General features: G+C 35.6%; 1 protein-coding gene across 5 annotated transcripts in view; it reads left to right on the top strand.

The window, feature by feature from the left end:
- OPRM1 (opioid receptor mu 1) overlaps positions 1 to 16,840 on the top strand; it is a 109,175-nt gene that overhangs the window by 45,684 nt on the left and 46,651 nt on the right. Inside the window, exon 3 of one of the 5 annotated variants that reach the window (XM_017538883.2) lies at positions 15,643 to 16,596. The exons of the other annotated variants lie outside the window; for them this stretch is intronic. The gene's annotated coding sequence lies outside the window, so the exon portion shown is untranslated. Of the gene's footprint in view, positions 1 to 15,642; positions 16,597 to 16,840 lie in introns of those variants that run through there. 5 annotated transcript variants of the gene reach the window in all.

Here is a 16,840-nt window from a genome sequence, read left to right as displayed (position 1 = left end):
AGGAAGAAAATGTCAAAAGTTGTAGATCATCCTGAAAAGTAATAAAGTATCATATTAGAGGGCTTTTTCACTAAAATATAAATCAATATTTGGAGTTTTCCTATTGAAAAACAGTTACATAATTTGTGGCTAAAAATGTTGGTAGTGCCAAATGAGTCTATTCCAAGTTGGAAGACAACTCTACATTGATTGAATAACCTTATTGCACCATAAGACTAAAATTGCACGCTTTAAAAACTAATGGGACTATTTGCTTTGCCAAATTACTGGTTTATTCATGATTCATATTTTCTCCTCACAAATGCTATTGAGTTCTCCACAGGGAGAGGAAAATACCTTCCAAAAAAACTCTCTGACTGGAAAAAAACAAATTCTCAATAAGCTTCTTTCTGTTTCCTAGAAAAATCTCAAGTCAACATAATTGTTAAATTATAAATAACTATATAATTCTTGGATGGAAATCAGTCACCATAAATACATAATTTTATGTAAATCAAGATCTACAGGAACTAATTGCATTACCTTTATGTTTCCATCAATTGGTTCTAAACTATTTTGGAAACCTACTGTTGCAGGAATTCATTAAATACCAAAATATTCAGACATCAGCAGGTACTATGGCACAGTAAACAGGATAAACAGGGAATGCTCATTAACAGTTTTCACAAACAGAATTTGAAATTAAGTCTTTATAGACCTGAATTAAATCTCCTTAGGAAAAACGAGAACATCTGTATTTCAATTTCAGCTTCCTACAGACTATCCTGACATATAATTCTTTTTTTTTTTTTTCTTGAGATGGAGTCTCACTCTGTCACTCAGACTATAGTGCAGTGGCACAATCTCGGCTCACTTCAACCTCCACCTCCTGGGTTCAAGCGATTCTCCTGCCTCAGCCTCCCGAGTAGCTGACATTACAGGTGCCTGCCACCATGCCTGGCTAAGTTTTTGTATCTTTAGTAGAGACAGGTTTTCACCATTCTGGCCAGGCTGGTCTCAAACTCCTGACCTCACGATCCGCCCGCCTCTGCCTCCCAAAGCGCTGGCGTTACAGGTATGAGGCACTGTCCAGCCTATATAATTCTTTCTAATGTGCTGTGCTATTATTAAATATTGCAAATGGTTAAATCTCCAGTTTTGTTATTATGTTATCGATTTTTTAAATTTTGGTCAGAGAAAATACTGTATATAACATTTATTTTTAAAAATGTATTAAGATTTCATTTGTAGCCTAACATATAATCTATCTTCAAAATATTCCACGTGCACTTAAGAGGAATGATTTCTGTTGTTGTTGAGTAGAGTGGTCTGTGTGTATCTGTTAAACCTAGTTGGTTTATTGTGTTTTGTAAGTCCTTTATTTCCTTATTTACCTTATCTGCTTATCCTATCCTTTGTTCAGAGTAAGATATTGGCACTGTCTCTTTCCCCTTTCAATTCTGTCCATTTTTTGCTTTATATCTTTTAATATTCTGTTGATGAGCAGTGTTTGTAATTGTTATAACTTCTTGCTGTAAAACTTTTCTTGACATATAATGTCTTTCTTTGTCACTTATAAACTTTTTCACTTACAAAAAGTAAAGTTACAAATTATTGTTGCAATAATGCTAGCTTTTATAACTGTCAATGTATTTACCTTTACTGAGACCTTTATTTCTCTGCTTTACTTTGAGGTATTGCCTACTGTACTTTCCTTTCAACCTGCAAGACTCCCTTTAGCATTTTTTTAAATTTTAATAGCATCTTTTATTTAATCCACTATATCTATATTAACATTTCAATAAGTAATTCATGTAAATTTCTTAAATCATGTACAACAGGATATTTTGAAGTATACATACATTCTGGAGTGGTTAAATGTAATCGTTACCATTTTTGTAATGAAAACACAACATCCACTCTCAGCATTTTTCAATAGTACCATATATCAATATTAACTATAGTCACCATCTTGTACAATATATCTCTTGAATTTATTCCACCTAACTGTAAGTATGTTTCTTTGATCAACGTCACCTCAACCCCAATTCACCCTAATCACCCTAGCCTCCATTCCATTCTCTACTTCTCTGAGACCAATTTTGTAGATTTTTCATATGAGTGAAATGATAAGGTATTTGTCTTTCTGTGCCTAGCAGATTGCACTCAATATAATATCCTCCATGTTCATCCGTTGTTGCAAATAACAGGACTTACTCCTTTTTTATGGCTGAGTAGTATCCCATTGTGTATATTAACCACATTTTCTTTATCGATTCATATATTAATGGACACTCAGATTCATTCCATGTCTTGGTCATTGTGAATACTGCTGCAATCAACATGGGAATGTTGCTATCTCTTTGACATATTTATTTTGTTCCCTTTGGACATACATACCTAGTAGTGAGATTACTAGATCATATGCTAGTTCTATATGTAGTTTTTTGAGGTGTCTCCACAGTCTTCTCCATAATGGCTCTACTAATTTGCATTCCCACTAGCATTGTATGAGGATTTCCATTTCTCATCCTTGACACCACTTACTTTTTTGTATTTATTGTAATCATCATTCTAACAAGTACAAGCTGTTATCTCATTGTAATTTTGACTTGCATATCCTTGATTATTACTAATGTTGAACATTTTTTTCATATACCTGTTGGGCATGTGTATGTCTTCTGAAAAATATCCATGCAGGTCTTTTGCCCATCTGTTAATTAGGTTATTTGCTTTCTTGCTATTGACTTGTAAGAGTTTCTTACATATTTTGGATATCAATCCCTTATCAGCCGTTATTTTGCAGATATTTTCTCCTATTTTGAATGTTGTCTCTTCACTCTGGTAATTGTCTCCTGCACTGTGCAGAAGCTTTTTAGTTTGACGTAATCTCATTTGTCTAATTTTGCTTTTTTGGCCTGTGCTTTTAAGGTCATAGCCAGAAAATCATTGCAGAAACCAATGTCATGAAACATTTTTCTGTTTTCTTTTAGGAGTTTCAAGTTTGGGGGTCTTACTTTTAAGTTGCTAACTTACTTTGAATTTATATTGTATTTGGTGAAAGCTAAGGTCTAATTTTATTCTTCTGCATGTGGATATTCAATTTTTCCAACATTATTTATTGAAAAGACTTTCCTTTCCTTTCCTTTGTGTTTACTTGGCACCTTTGGGTTGAAAGTTAGTTGATTGTAGATGTATGAATTTACTTCTGGACTCTTTATTCTCTTCCATTGGCCTGTGTGTCTGTTTTAATGTTCATACATTTTACTATTATTATTATAGTTCTGTAGTATGCTTTAAAGTCAAGTACTGTGCTGCCTCATGCTTTGTTCTTTTTGATCGAGATTACTTTGGCTTTTGGGGTTCTTTGATTATTCCACTTGAATTTTAGGAGTTTTTTCTGTCAAGAATGTCATTGTATTGCAGATGTCATAATTCTATATATGGAAAAACCCCTAATCTCAACCCAAAAGCTTCTTAAGCTGCTAAGCAACTTCAACAATGTCTCAGGATACAAAATTAATGTGCAACAATTACAAGCATTCCTACACACCAACAATAGACAAGCAGAGAGCCAAATCATGAATGAACTCCCATTCACAATTGCTACAAAGAGAATAAAATATTTAGGAACACATCTATCCAAGGAAGTAAACTACCTCTTCAAGGAGAACTGCAAATCACTGCTCAAGGAAATCAGAGAGGGCATGAACAAATGAAAAAACATTCCATGCTCATGGATAGGAAGAATCAATATAGTGAAAATGGCCTTAATGCCCAAAGTAAATTATAGATTCAGTGCTATTCCCATTGAACCACCATTGACATTCTTCATAGAATTAGAAAAAACACTATCCTAAAATTCACATGGAACAATCCTAAGCAAATTGAACAAAGCTGTAAACTACCCAACTTCAAACTATACTACTTGGCTATAGTAACCAAGACAGCATGGTACTGGTACAAAAACAGACACATAGACCAATGAAACAGAATAGATATCTCAGAAATAAGACCACCCATCTACAGCCATCTGATCTTCGACAAACCTGACAAAAACAAGCAATGGGGAAAAGATTCCTTATTTAATTAATGATGCTGGGAAAACTGGCTAGCCATAGGCAGAAAATTGAAACTAGACCCCTTCTTTACACCTTATACAAAAATTAACTGAAGATAGATTAAAGACTTAAATACACAACCCAAAACTGTAAAGACCCTAAAAGAAAATCTAGGCAATGCCATTCAGGACATAGCATGGACAAACATTTCATGACAAAAACATCAAAAGAAACTTCAACAAAAGCAACAATTGACAAATGGGAAAGAGCTTTTGCACAACAAAAGAAATGAACATCTGAATGAACAGATAACCTATAGAATGGTAGAAAAATTTTGCAATCTATTCATCTGACAAAGGTCTAATATACAGAATCTACAAAGAACTTAAATTTACAAGATAAAAACAACCTCATTTAAAAATGGGCAAATAACTTGAACAGATACTTCTCAAAAGAAGACATTTATGCAGCCAACATACATATGGAATAAAAGCTCAACATCATTGATCATTAGAGAAATGTAAATCAAAACCACAGTCACGATACCATCTCATGCCAATGAGATTATTAGAATGTCAAGAAACCACAGATGCTGGTGAGGCTGCGGAGAAACAAGAATACTTTTACACTGTTGGTGGGAATGTAAATTAGTTCAACCATTGTGGAAGATAGTGTGGCAATTCCTCAGTGACCTAGAATCAGAAATACCATTTGACTCAGCAATTCCATTGCTGGGTATATACCCAAAGGAATATAACTCATCCTGTTATAAAGGCACATGCACATATTTGTTCATTGCAGCACTATTCACAATAGCAAATACATGGAATTAACCCAAACACCCATCAGTGATAGACTGGACAAAGAAAATAGTCATAAAAAGGAACTAGATCATGTCATTTGCAGGGACCTGGGTGGAACTAGAAGCTGTTATCTTCAGCAACTAACACAGAAACAGAAAACCAAAGCTGCATGTTCTCACTTATAAAACTACAATTACATTTTTTTAAATTGGGCTCTAGGGTACATGTGCACACCCTGCATGCATCCTGCAACCATCATTCTCAGCAAACTGATACAATTACATTTTTTAACATGGATTTTATTGAATCTATAGATTGGATTCAGCAGTATGGAGAGTCTAACAGTATTAATTCTTCTAGCCTAGGAACATGAGATATATTTCCATTTATTTCTGTCTTCTTCAATATTTTCATCAATGTTTTATAGTTTTTTTCAGTGCAGTCATATTTTACCTTCTTGGTTATATTTATTTCCAAGGATTTTTTTGAGCTATTGTAAATGAGATTTTTAAAATTTCCTTTACCAGATAGGCATGGCTACTGTATTAAAATGCTACTGATTTTTTACATTGATTGTGGCCCATAGCTTTGCTGAATTTTATCAGTTCTAATGATTTTTTGGTAGTCTTTAGGATTCTCTGTATGTAAGATTATGTCATCTGCAAACAGGAACACCTTAACTTCTTCCTTTCTAATCTAAATACCTTTTCTTTCTCTTGCCTAATTGCTCAGATTAAGACTTCCAGAACTATGTTGAATAGAAGTGGCAAGAGTGGGCATCCTTGTCTTGTTCCAGATTTTAAAGGAAACGTTTTAAACTTTCATTCAGTGTAATGTTAGTTGTGGGTTTTTCATATACGGCATTTCTTGTGTTGAGGTATATTTCTTCTATACTTAATTTGTTGAGAATTTTAATCACAAAGGAACTTTAAATTTTATCAAATTCATTTTCCGTATCTATTGAAATGATCCTATGGTTTTTGTTCCGCATTCTATTAATGTGATGCATCATGTTTATTCATTTGCATATGTTGAACCATCATTGCATCATGCGGATGAATCACACTTGATCATAGTGAATGATCTCTTTAATAGGATGTTAAGTTTGCTAGTTTTTTATTAAGGATTTTTGCATGTATGTTCATCAGGAGTATTGGCCTGTAGTTTTCTTTTGTATGTGTGTTTGTCCTTGTCTGGTTTGGTATCAGGGTAATGCTGGCCTCACAGAATGAGTTTAGACCATTTTTTCTCCTTCAATTTTTTTGAAATAATTTGAGAATAGTAAGTATTAGTTCTTCTTTAAATATTTGACAGAATTCGGCAATTGAGTGTTTAGGTGCTGGACTTCTCTTTGATTGAAGACTTTTTCTAAATGATTCCATGTCCTTATTCATTGTTGGTCTTCTCAGTTTTCTATTTCTTCATAATTTAATCTTGGTAGATTCTATGTTCCCAGGAAATTATACATTTCTTCTAGGTTATCCAATTTGTTGGCATATAATAGTCTATTATAGTCTTTTTTTCTGTGATATCAGTTGTAATGTCTCCTTTTCATCACTGATGTTCTTCATTTGAGTCTTCTCTTTTTTCTTAGTCTAAAGATTTGTCAATTTTGTTTATCTTTTCAAAAAGTAAACTATTTTATTGATCCTTTGCAATTTTCTGTAGTCTCTCATTTGTTTCTGCTCTAATCTTTATTATTTTCTTTCTTATACTAAGTTTTTATTTATTTTATTCTTATTTTTCTGGCTCCTTGAGGTGCAACATTGGGTTTTTTATTTGAGATTATTCTTCTTTTTTTGACATAGGTGTTTACCGCTCCTAATTTCCCACTAGGTACTGCTTTTGGTGTATTCCATAGGTTTTGACATGTTGTGTTTCTATTTTCATTTATCTCAAGTAATTTTTTAATTTTCCTTTCAGTTTCTTCACTGATTCATTGGCTTTTCAAAAGCATATTGCTAAATGTTCATGTTTGTAAAGTTTCCAAGATTTTTACCTTTATACCACATGTTCAGAAAAGTTACCTGATATGATTTCAACCTTCTTAAATTTTTTTCAAACTTGTTTTGGGCCTTACATATGATCTATCCTGGAAAATATTTTATGCAAGGCTGAGATATTCTGCAGTCATTGGATAGAATGTCCTGTAAATGTCTGTAAGTTTCATTTGGTCTAGAGTACAAATTAAATCCGATGTTTCTTTATTGATTTTTCTGTCTGCATGACCTGTCTGTTGCTGAAAATGAGGTGTTGAAGTCTCCTGCTACTATTGTATTGCAGTCTATCTTTTCTTTTAGAGCTACTAATATTCACTTTATGTATTTAGAGCTACTAATATTCACTTTATGTATTTAGGTGTGTTGGGTGTGTTTGTATTTACAATTGCTTTATTTTCTTGTCAAATGAAACCTTCTATCATTGTATAATGACCTCTTGTATTTCCTTTTATAGTTTTTGACTTAAAATTTATTTTATCTGATATAAGTATAGCTACTCCTGCTCTCTCATGGTTTTCATTTGCATGAAAAGTCTTTTTCCATATCTTCACTTGCTATCTATGACTGTTCTTACAGATGAAGTATTTTGTAGGCAACATGAGTTATTATTATTCATTTAGCCATTCTATGTTTTTTAATTGAATCCATTTACATTCAAGGTGATTGTTGATAGGTAAGAGCTTACTACTGACATTTTGTTGTTTTCTGTTTTCTACCTGTTTTGCATATCTGTTATTCCTTTCTTTCTCTCTTACTGTCTTCCTTTGTGGTTGAGTGATTTTCTCTAGCTATAAGGTTGATTCACTGCCTTTTTTTTTTTTTTTTTTTTTTTTTTTTTTTTTTTTTTTTTTTTTTTTTTTTTTTTTTTTTTTTTTTTTTTTTTTTTTGAGAGAGAGAGAGAGAGGGTGTATTAGTTCATTTTCACACTGCTATGAAGAAATATCTGAGACTGAGTAAAGGAAAGATGTTTTATTGACTCACAGTTCTACATTGCTGGGGAGGCCTCAGGAAACTTACAATCATGGCAGAAGGCAAAGGAAAAGCAGGCACTTTCTTCACAAGGTGGCAAGATGAAGTGAGAGCAAACAAGGGAAATGTCAATTGCTTATAAAACTGTCAGCCTTTCTGATAACTCACTCACTATCACGAAAACAGTGAAAACAGCATGAGGGAAACTGCCCCCATGATTCAATTACCTCCACCTGGTCCCACCCTTGACATGTGGGGATTATGAGGATTACAACTGAATGTGAGATTTGGATGGGGACACAGAATCAAACCATATCACAAGGTCTGGTTCTGTCACCCAGGCTGGAGTGCAGTGGCACAATCTTGGCTCACTGCAACCTCTACCTCCTGAGCTCAAGCAATTCTCCCACCTCAACCTTCCAAGTAGCTGGAACTACAGGCATGGACCACCATGTCCAGATAGGTTTTGTAGTTTTTTGTTTGTTTGTTTGTGTGTTTGTTTAGTGGAGATGGATATTCACTGTGTTGGCCAGGCTGGTCTTGAATTCCTGGCCTCAAGTGATCCACCTGTCTCAGCCTCCCAAAGTGCTGGGATTACAGATGTGAGCCACCATGCCCAGCCATTGCTTCTTTTGTTAAGCAGATCTATTACAGGTTTTTGCTTTGTGGTTACCATAAGGCTTACAAAAAACATCTTGTAGGTATTACAAGTTATTTTAAGCTGATAAAAATTTAACTTTGTAAAATAAAACTCTACACTTTTACTCCACTCTTCATCACATGTTGAATTTTTCAATGTCATAATTTGTATCTTCTTATATTGCATATCCCTTAAAAATATTTTTGTAGTTATTCTATGATTTTGTCTTTTAACCTTCATATTAATGATATACATGAAATATACATGAAATGTATATGTATATTTCAATGTATATCACAAGGTCTGGTTCTGTCACCCAGGCTGGAGTGCAGTGGCACAATCTTGGCTCACTGCAACCTCTACCTCCTGAGCTCAAGCAATTCTCCCACCTCAACCTTCCAAGTAGTTGGAATTACAGGCATGGACCACCATGTCTATATTGCAATGGGAGTGTGTAAATTTCATATACATGAAATTTACACACCCCCAATGCAATATAGCCATGCATCACTTACTGGCAGGTATATGTTCTGAGAAATGCATCATTAGGTGATTTAATCATTGTGTCAACATCATAGATTGTATTTGTATTTACACAAACCTAAATGATAATGCCTACTCAACACCTAGGCTATATGGTATAGCCTATTGCTCCTAGACTACAAGCCTGTACAACATATTACTGTATTAAACAATTAATCTAATGGGACCATCATAATATATGTAGCTTGTTGTTGACTGAAGTATCATTATTCAGCTCATGACTACACTCCCTTTTAATAGTGAGTCTTATACTTTTAGATGTATTCATGTTACTCATTAGCATTCTTTCCTTTCAGCTTGAATAACTCCCGTTAGCATTTATATGGTGATATACTTCCTCAGTTTTTTTTGCTTTAGAAAGCTTTTAATCTATCCTTCGCTTATGAAGGACAGCTTTACTGAGTACAATATTTGTGAATGGCAGGGTTTTTTTTTATTATTTTTCCTTCAATGTTTTGAATAAGTCTTCTCACTCGCTCACTCTTGAATTGTAAAATTTCTGTTGAGAAGCTTGCTACTAAATGTATTGAAACTCCTTTTATGTTACTTGCTTCTTTCCTCTTGTCACTTTCAGGATCCCCTCTTTGTCTTTAATCTTCAACAGTGAGCTTATAGTATGTCTTGGTTTAGTTGTATTTGAATTAAGCCTGATTGGAGAACTTTGACCTTCCTTTAACTGGATATCTATATTTTTCTCCAGGTTTGGAAATTTTTCTGCTATCATTCTTTAAATAAGCTTTCTACCCCTTTATCTATCTCTAATCCCTCTTGAATGCCAATAACTGAATTTGCTCTTCCAATGTTGCCCATGAATTCCATAAGCGTTCTTCAATCCTTTCATTCTCTTTTTCCTCCTCTGACTGTAAATTTTTAAATAACATGCCTGAGTTCACAGATGTGTTTGCTGTGTTTATTTTGCTTGATAAATATGCTGTTGATGCTCTTTATTGCATTTTTCACATTGTTCTGTATTTTCAGCTCCAAGATTTTTGTTTGATGTTTTATTCCTTCAACCTCTGTTAAATTTCTCTGATACATTTCTGAATTGTTTCACTGTATTTTCTTGAAGTATACCTAACTTATTTATGTATTTATTTAGTCATTTATTTGAGATGGAGCCCCACTCTGTCACACAGGCTGGAGTACAATGGTGCAGTCTCAGCTCACTGCAACCTCCACCTCCTGGGTTCAAGTGATTCTCCTGCCTTTGCCTCCCAAGTAGCTAGGAGTACAAGGACACACCACTACACTCAGCTAATTTTTATATTTGTAGTAGAGATGGGGTTTAAGCATGTTGGCCAGGCTGTTCTCAAACTCCTCACCTCAAGTCATCTGCCCACCTTGGCCTCCCAAAGTGCTGGGATTACAGGTGTGAGCCACTAGGCCTGGCCTTACTAAGCTTTTTAAAAACAGTATTTTGAATTTCTTTTTTGATAGTTCATATATATCCATCTCTTTAGAGTTAGACCTTAGTACCTTATTTTGCCATTTGATGATGTCATGTTTCCCTTAATTGTCCTTGATCTTCATGGTCATGCATTGATGTCTGTGCATTGAAAAATGAGTACTTATCCTAATCTCTGCAGTCTGACTTTGTATGGAAATTTCCTTCAGTAGTCCAAATATTCTGGGTAGATTGTCTGCTGTGGTACCTAAGACCCTTACTGCTGCAACTATTTCAGTATGAGCGAGTGCCTATCCAGGAGTGCCATGGCCAGCACACCCTGGGCTGGAATTGCTGTTAGCTAGTTTCTGTGGTTCCCAAGTTCTGGAATGTTTGGGATGGTATTTTTGTCTGTGGTTGGTGGCTAGTTGGATTTACGTGAAGAGGAAGTGGAGCAAGAGAACTCCTATTTTGCCATCTTGTTCACATCGCTCCCCTTTGGCATTTCTTGCAAAACAGGCCTAGTGGTAACAAACTCCTTCCGCTTTTGTTTTTCTGGAAATATCTTAATTTCTCCCTCACTTTTTAAAGACAGATACAGAATTTTTGGGTGACAGCTGCTTCTTTTAGCACTTAGAAATTACCAACCCACTGCTTCTGGCTTCCAAAGTTTCTGATAAGAAATATGCTGATAATCTGGTTGAGAATCTCTTATATGTGACAAGTTTCTTCTTTCTTGCTGCTTTCAAGATTCTCTCTTTACTTTTGTTTTTCAACATTTTGATTGTGTCCTAAGAATCTCTTATATGTGACAAGTTTTTTTCTTTCTTTCTGCTTTTAAGATTCTCCCTTTATCTTTGCCTTTCAACAGTTTCATTATATGTCTCAATGTGGGTCTCTTTGGGTTCACCTTACTTAGGGGCCATTAGGTTTGTGGATGTTTATATTCTTGTCTTTCACCAAACATGGGAAATTTTCAACCATTGTTTCTTCAAATAATCTCCCTGCCACCTCCACTCTTTATTTATTTATTTATATTTTTGGACTGCCACAATATGTGTGTTAGTCCATTTCATGGCATCTCACAGGTTCCTTAAGCTGTATTCACTTTTGTTCACCTTTTTTCTTTCTCTTCTTCAGAGTTGATAGTTTCAATTGTTCTATTTTCAAATTCAGTAATTCTTCTTCCTACTCAAACCTGCCTTTGAATCCTTCTGGTTAATTTTTTATTTCAGCTATTATTATATTCAGCTCTAGAACTTAATTTTGGTTTTTCTTTCGATTTCCCATTTCCTTATTGATATTTCCATTTTGTTCATACATTGTTTCCTTAACCTTCTCCATATCTTCCTTTTGTTATTTCAGAAGCTTTCAAATAGTTGTTTTCAAGACTTCTTTAGTAGGTTTGTCATCTGGTTTCTCTCAGTAACAGTTTCTGTTGGTTGTTGTTCATACTTCTTTCTTTCTTTGTATGCCTAGTAATTTTTTTGTTGAAAAATAGACATTTAAATTTGGTTTTAATTCTTGTAGGTTATCTCTGTGCCAAGGATTAGCCTAAGATGTAAACTTAAGGTCTTCTCAGTCTTTTTTTCTGAGCCTGTGCCTCTCTCTAAGCTTGTTAGTGACTTTCTTATTTTCCTTGTATATGTAGTTGCTTTTGAATATCCTAGTCTTTAATGCCTGAGCCTCAAAAAAAAGATAACAAGGGAAAACGAAGTAGGGGGTAAATGGTCCTGGTAATTTAAATTCCCTGGAAGTTGCTTCAGCTATAGGGAAAGGAATTTGTAATATTTGGAGGTGAGGGGGTACAACAATGACTAACTGCCTTTGTGTCTGCAGATGATCAGAAGCAGCAGTCAGCACTCAGAACATAGATTCTGATATCTGGTGGACAGGGTTCTTATTGCCTACCTTATTGCTAGCTCCTGCAAGCTGCATGCAAGCTGCTCCTGCAGCTCAAGCACTGCCTCCATAGAAAGCCGCTAGCCAGATAAGAGCAGAAATTGACCAAAATTAACCACAGTTTACTGTCAAGCATTCCCCTGGAAGTTGCAACCCTTCAATAGCACTCCAAAGCTCAAAGACATTTACAACAAACAGATGATGCCAATGCAGTTGTTATCTAGATGGGGAGACAGACTGTTGATGCTTCTACTCGTCCATCTGCCCAGAATCTTTGCCACTGTTATTTAAGAGGCGACAGCATGCATCTTGAAAGGCTGTGATGAAGATCAAGTAAGAAAAATCCAAGTAAACCCCTTAGCACAATACCTAGCAATCAACAAATGTTGGCTATAATTATAATGCTCAAAAATAGTATCTATCTCCAATATCATTTAATTTGTTTTCATGATAATTTTTGTGCTAATATCTTCACCACTTCACATTTATGGAAATTGAAACTCAGTAACTTGATTAACATCACAGACACAGTGCTCAGATTTATATATCCTAATTCCAAACCCAATATTCTTACTATTAGAATATGCTGGACTGTTTTACTCCTAACTTGGTGAAGAAGCCAAATATAGAAGGAAATTAACAAATCAAGTTAGTTTTAGTTATTCATTGGTCTGTGAGTTCACAGAATTTTAATAGAGCTGACTTTGCTCTTAAGATAGAGTAAGCAGTTGGTATGACTCAGCATATCTCTAGCAGTGTTTCTACCTTAAAAGGCAAGTTTGTGTTTCTTAATCCTTTAACAATTGAGATTTTAATTAGGGGAGCATTGGATAGACATTGTAACATGCAAAATACCTCTAGAAGGTATTGAAAATACTCACTGTATGTATAAGCCAGTTGATTACAACTAAGCAAACAGGTCTTCACTTTGATAACTTCTAGACCTGAAGACCATATTTAACTGATATTTGGAGGTATGGAATGCATAATATAGAAAGAGATTTAACCTGGAGAATGTGGAAGATCCAGCTAAAAGTACAGTGGGTAGTCATAGCTGCTGAAAGAAGGAAGCAGCTCTAAAAAAAGGTGAGATGGTATACTAGCTTTCATACCACCAGGTCCTCCTGGGGTGAATTTTGCCTGCTATATGACACTGGGTAAGTATATATGCTGAGATTTGAGTGGTCTAGCAGCTGATGTAGCTACAATGCCCCCTAAGTGGCCTGTACCCATCTGTCAACATCACTGGAAAACGTCTAATGCTTCCCTCTAATTGCTGATTTTTGTCGTCTGGCTCATCATGAGGCCTGATCCTCATTGTTATCTTCAAGTACACTCTATTATCCATGCTCACCAGCTCAAACTACTGGGAATATCCCTGTAGTTTAAAAAAAATAAAATAGACTTTTTGAGCTTGCTGAAGCAAGGGATGCAGAACACCCAAGGATTTCAGTTTATATTTGATTTGAGAAATGATTCAAAGAAACAAAGGTCTATCTAGACAGCATGCTGTCTTAAAGCCAGAGAGATTTGATGAATGAGCATCAGTAACTTTTTATCTAGGGGGTGGAATTAAGCATGAAAGGCTGGAGTTGTCATTGAGCAGTTGTCAATAATAGTTAGAAGCACTGGTTGCTTAGTGTTAGCCAGGAAAGGGAGATGCTCGGCATTTTTATGGCTGTGAGTGATTTTGGTTTTATCTCCATTGCAGGCACAGTTACAAAGTTAACTTATGTTTGCCTCGTTGCATCACACCATGGAGAGTCCTCATCTGATGTTTATTTCCTACGGAATTTTGTTCCATGGAGGAATACCACAGACTGATGGTTAGCAACTAGACTGCTCCTCAAAAACTGTCAGGGACTTTTTTTTGTCTTTCTCACAATTATGCAACTGACTGTTATATACTATTCATTCTCCTTTGGTAATAGGAGAGGGATAAAATGAAAATCAATGTGGGAGTGGTAAGATAAGAAGGGCTGGGAAGCTATCATTTATTCCTATTGGAGGAAAATCTCTATGAATGTGAGATGATCAGGAATGTCAAAATTAAATAAATGTGTATAAATGTGGCCATTGGGATTGAGAGAATACATCTGGTTGCTCAGGTACAGCAAGGCAGGCAGTTGAGTGCAGACTGAAGTTGGTCTCTGTACTCCAGAAGCTTATAAACCAATAGATAAACAGGTAATACTACTATAATCATTGTATGTGTTACATAGCACTATGATTTCATATGCAAGCATGCAAAAGGTTAAAATGTATTTTCAAGTTCATTGATAGCAAAAAAAGATTTGCTTTTATTCAATACTAAAACTAAGTACTTCTTTAAAGTGAGTGCAAATATTTCATTTTCAAGATAACTAATTGAGAACAAGCACAAGACTTTACTCCTGGTCCCTAAACTCCAGAACACGGTAGAAACTACTTTTCTAGAGAATATAAAGCAATAACTCAATGGGTAGCCATCCATGAATTTATGAAAATGATAGAGAAATTCTTACTAAACAATTTGATGTTTTAAAGGGCTCTATTAAAGGTTATTTCTGTTTCTCTGCCATTTTTGAACGAACTGAGAGATAAGACAAAATAAGTTACAGCTTCACGATTGATAAATATCTTTATGTTACCAAGTGTGGTAACAATGGCTTCCCTATTCTAATCCCAGAATGCAGCTTACTAAACCACCTGATTGCCTGCTTGGACCACTGGTGACCTCCGCATCTGGATACCAGCCCCTTTGAAATTTAGAACGTAGAGTATCTTTGTGTTTTCCTTGGGAAGCTGAATCTCAAAGAAAGAGAGAAAGGGAGAAAGCCATACATATTCTACTCTTTAAACATATAAACTAGCTATGTTACGACTCCTTTTGAAAGGAGTGAATAATGGAACTGAGCGAAATCAAAACTGAGAAAAATCATGAATGACTTTACTCATGAAACATGAAGTCAGAAGAAAGGAGGTTCTCCCATTTCAGATAAACTAAAATGCTGAAAGAATACCTGAAACTAAGAACAACCAATATACGCTGCAGGTAGTGGAGGTAACCCCTTTGATATTCCATAATGAGGCAGATTTCCACAGTAGTAGCAGGCATGTTAGTTTACTCTTTTATATCTTCCAGGCTAGACATAAGCAACAGTGTCCTTTATAAAACTCATGCAGTGCTTACAGAAGAGATACTAGGCTATACCTAGGAGAGTAGCACTTCTCTACAGGATTAGAAGGAAAGATTAAGTAGTCAAAATCAGATGACCAGCCACTAACGTATTATGTCTACAGCAAACCTGTCTCATCCTGTTTTTATTGAAAACTGCATGGTGTGCAAAGCTCAGGAGCTAATTCTAACTTTTATCTTCAGCCAGGCTGCACAAGCAGAAGCAGTGAACAGTCTACCAGGGAATATTAACTTCAATGATCATCTCAAAGCCAATAATCATCACACTGTTGAAGAGTGTCTACACCAGGAAAGAGACAGGGCAGTGGTGGGAACACAACAAACCAAAGAATTTACACTTGAGGAAACAGAATAAGAAAGCAATCATGCAAGGGCTTTAAAATAAGTCATATCAGGCATAGTAGCTCACACCTGTAATCCCAGCACTTTGGGAGGCCAAGGTGGGTGGGTCACTTGAGGCCAGGAGTTCAAGATCAGCCTAGCCAACATGGCAAAACTCTGTCTCTACTAAAAATACAAAAATTAGCCAGGTGTGGCGGCCTACACCTGTGACCCTAGCTACTTGGGAGGCTGAGGCAGCATAATCATTTGAACTAGAGAGGTGGAGGTTGCAATGAGCTGAGATTGCCCCACTGCATGCCAGCCTCGGCAACAGAGCAAGACCCTGTCTCAAAAAAATGAATAATAACAAGTCATATTACATATCTTGAGAGAGATAAAGGAGAGAATTGTTTCTACGAAACAAGAGGAAGCAATTCAAAAATAATAAGAGGTGGTCATTAAAAAGCAAAACATAGTGACTAAATTCCCAGATAACCTGGGTTTCAGTCCTGGCTCCTCCGATAATCACTAGCTGGATGTCTCCAGGGCAAATTACTTATCCAATCTGTGTCTTCATTTTTTCATCTGTAAATGGGTATAGTCATAGTATACACCTTATATATGTGGTATAAAAATTAAATAGTTTAGCATTAGTAAAGCACTCTGAACAGTGTCTGACACGTAAGTGTTTGTTAAATAAAGGGACAAATTGGAAATTCTGAAAATAACAACCATCATTTTTGGCCTTCAGGATTTTATGGGTGAGCTGAAAAGCAGAAAGAGAGAAGGCAAAGAGCATATCAGTGAGCTGGAAGAACATAGTAAATGGGATGGAGGCCAGGCACAGTGGCTCACACCTGTAATCCCAGCACTTTGAGAGGCCAAAGTAGGCAGATCACCTGAGGTCAGGAGTTCAAGATCAGCCTGGCCAATATGGTGAAACATAGTCTACTAAAAATACAAAAATTAGCCGGGCATGATGGCAGGCGCCTGTATTCCCAAGCTACTCGGGAGGCTGAGACAGGAGAATCACTTGAACCCAGGATGTGGAGGTTGCAGT

The sequence above is a fragment of the Cebus imitator genome, unplaced genomic scaffold (assembly GCF_001604975.1).
Source record: "Cebus imitator isolate Cc_AM_T3 unplaced genomic scaffold, Cebus_imitator-1.0 Scaffold6, whole genome shotgun sequence".
NCBI lineage: Eukaryota > Metazoa > Chordata > Mammalia > Primates > Cebidae > Cebus > Cebus imitator.
The sequence above is the reverse complement of the archived record's forward strand: the minus strand, read 5'-3'. Positions and strand labels throughout refer to the sequence as shown.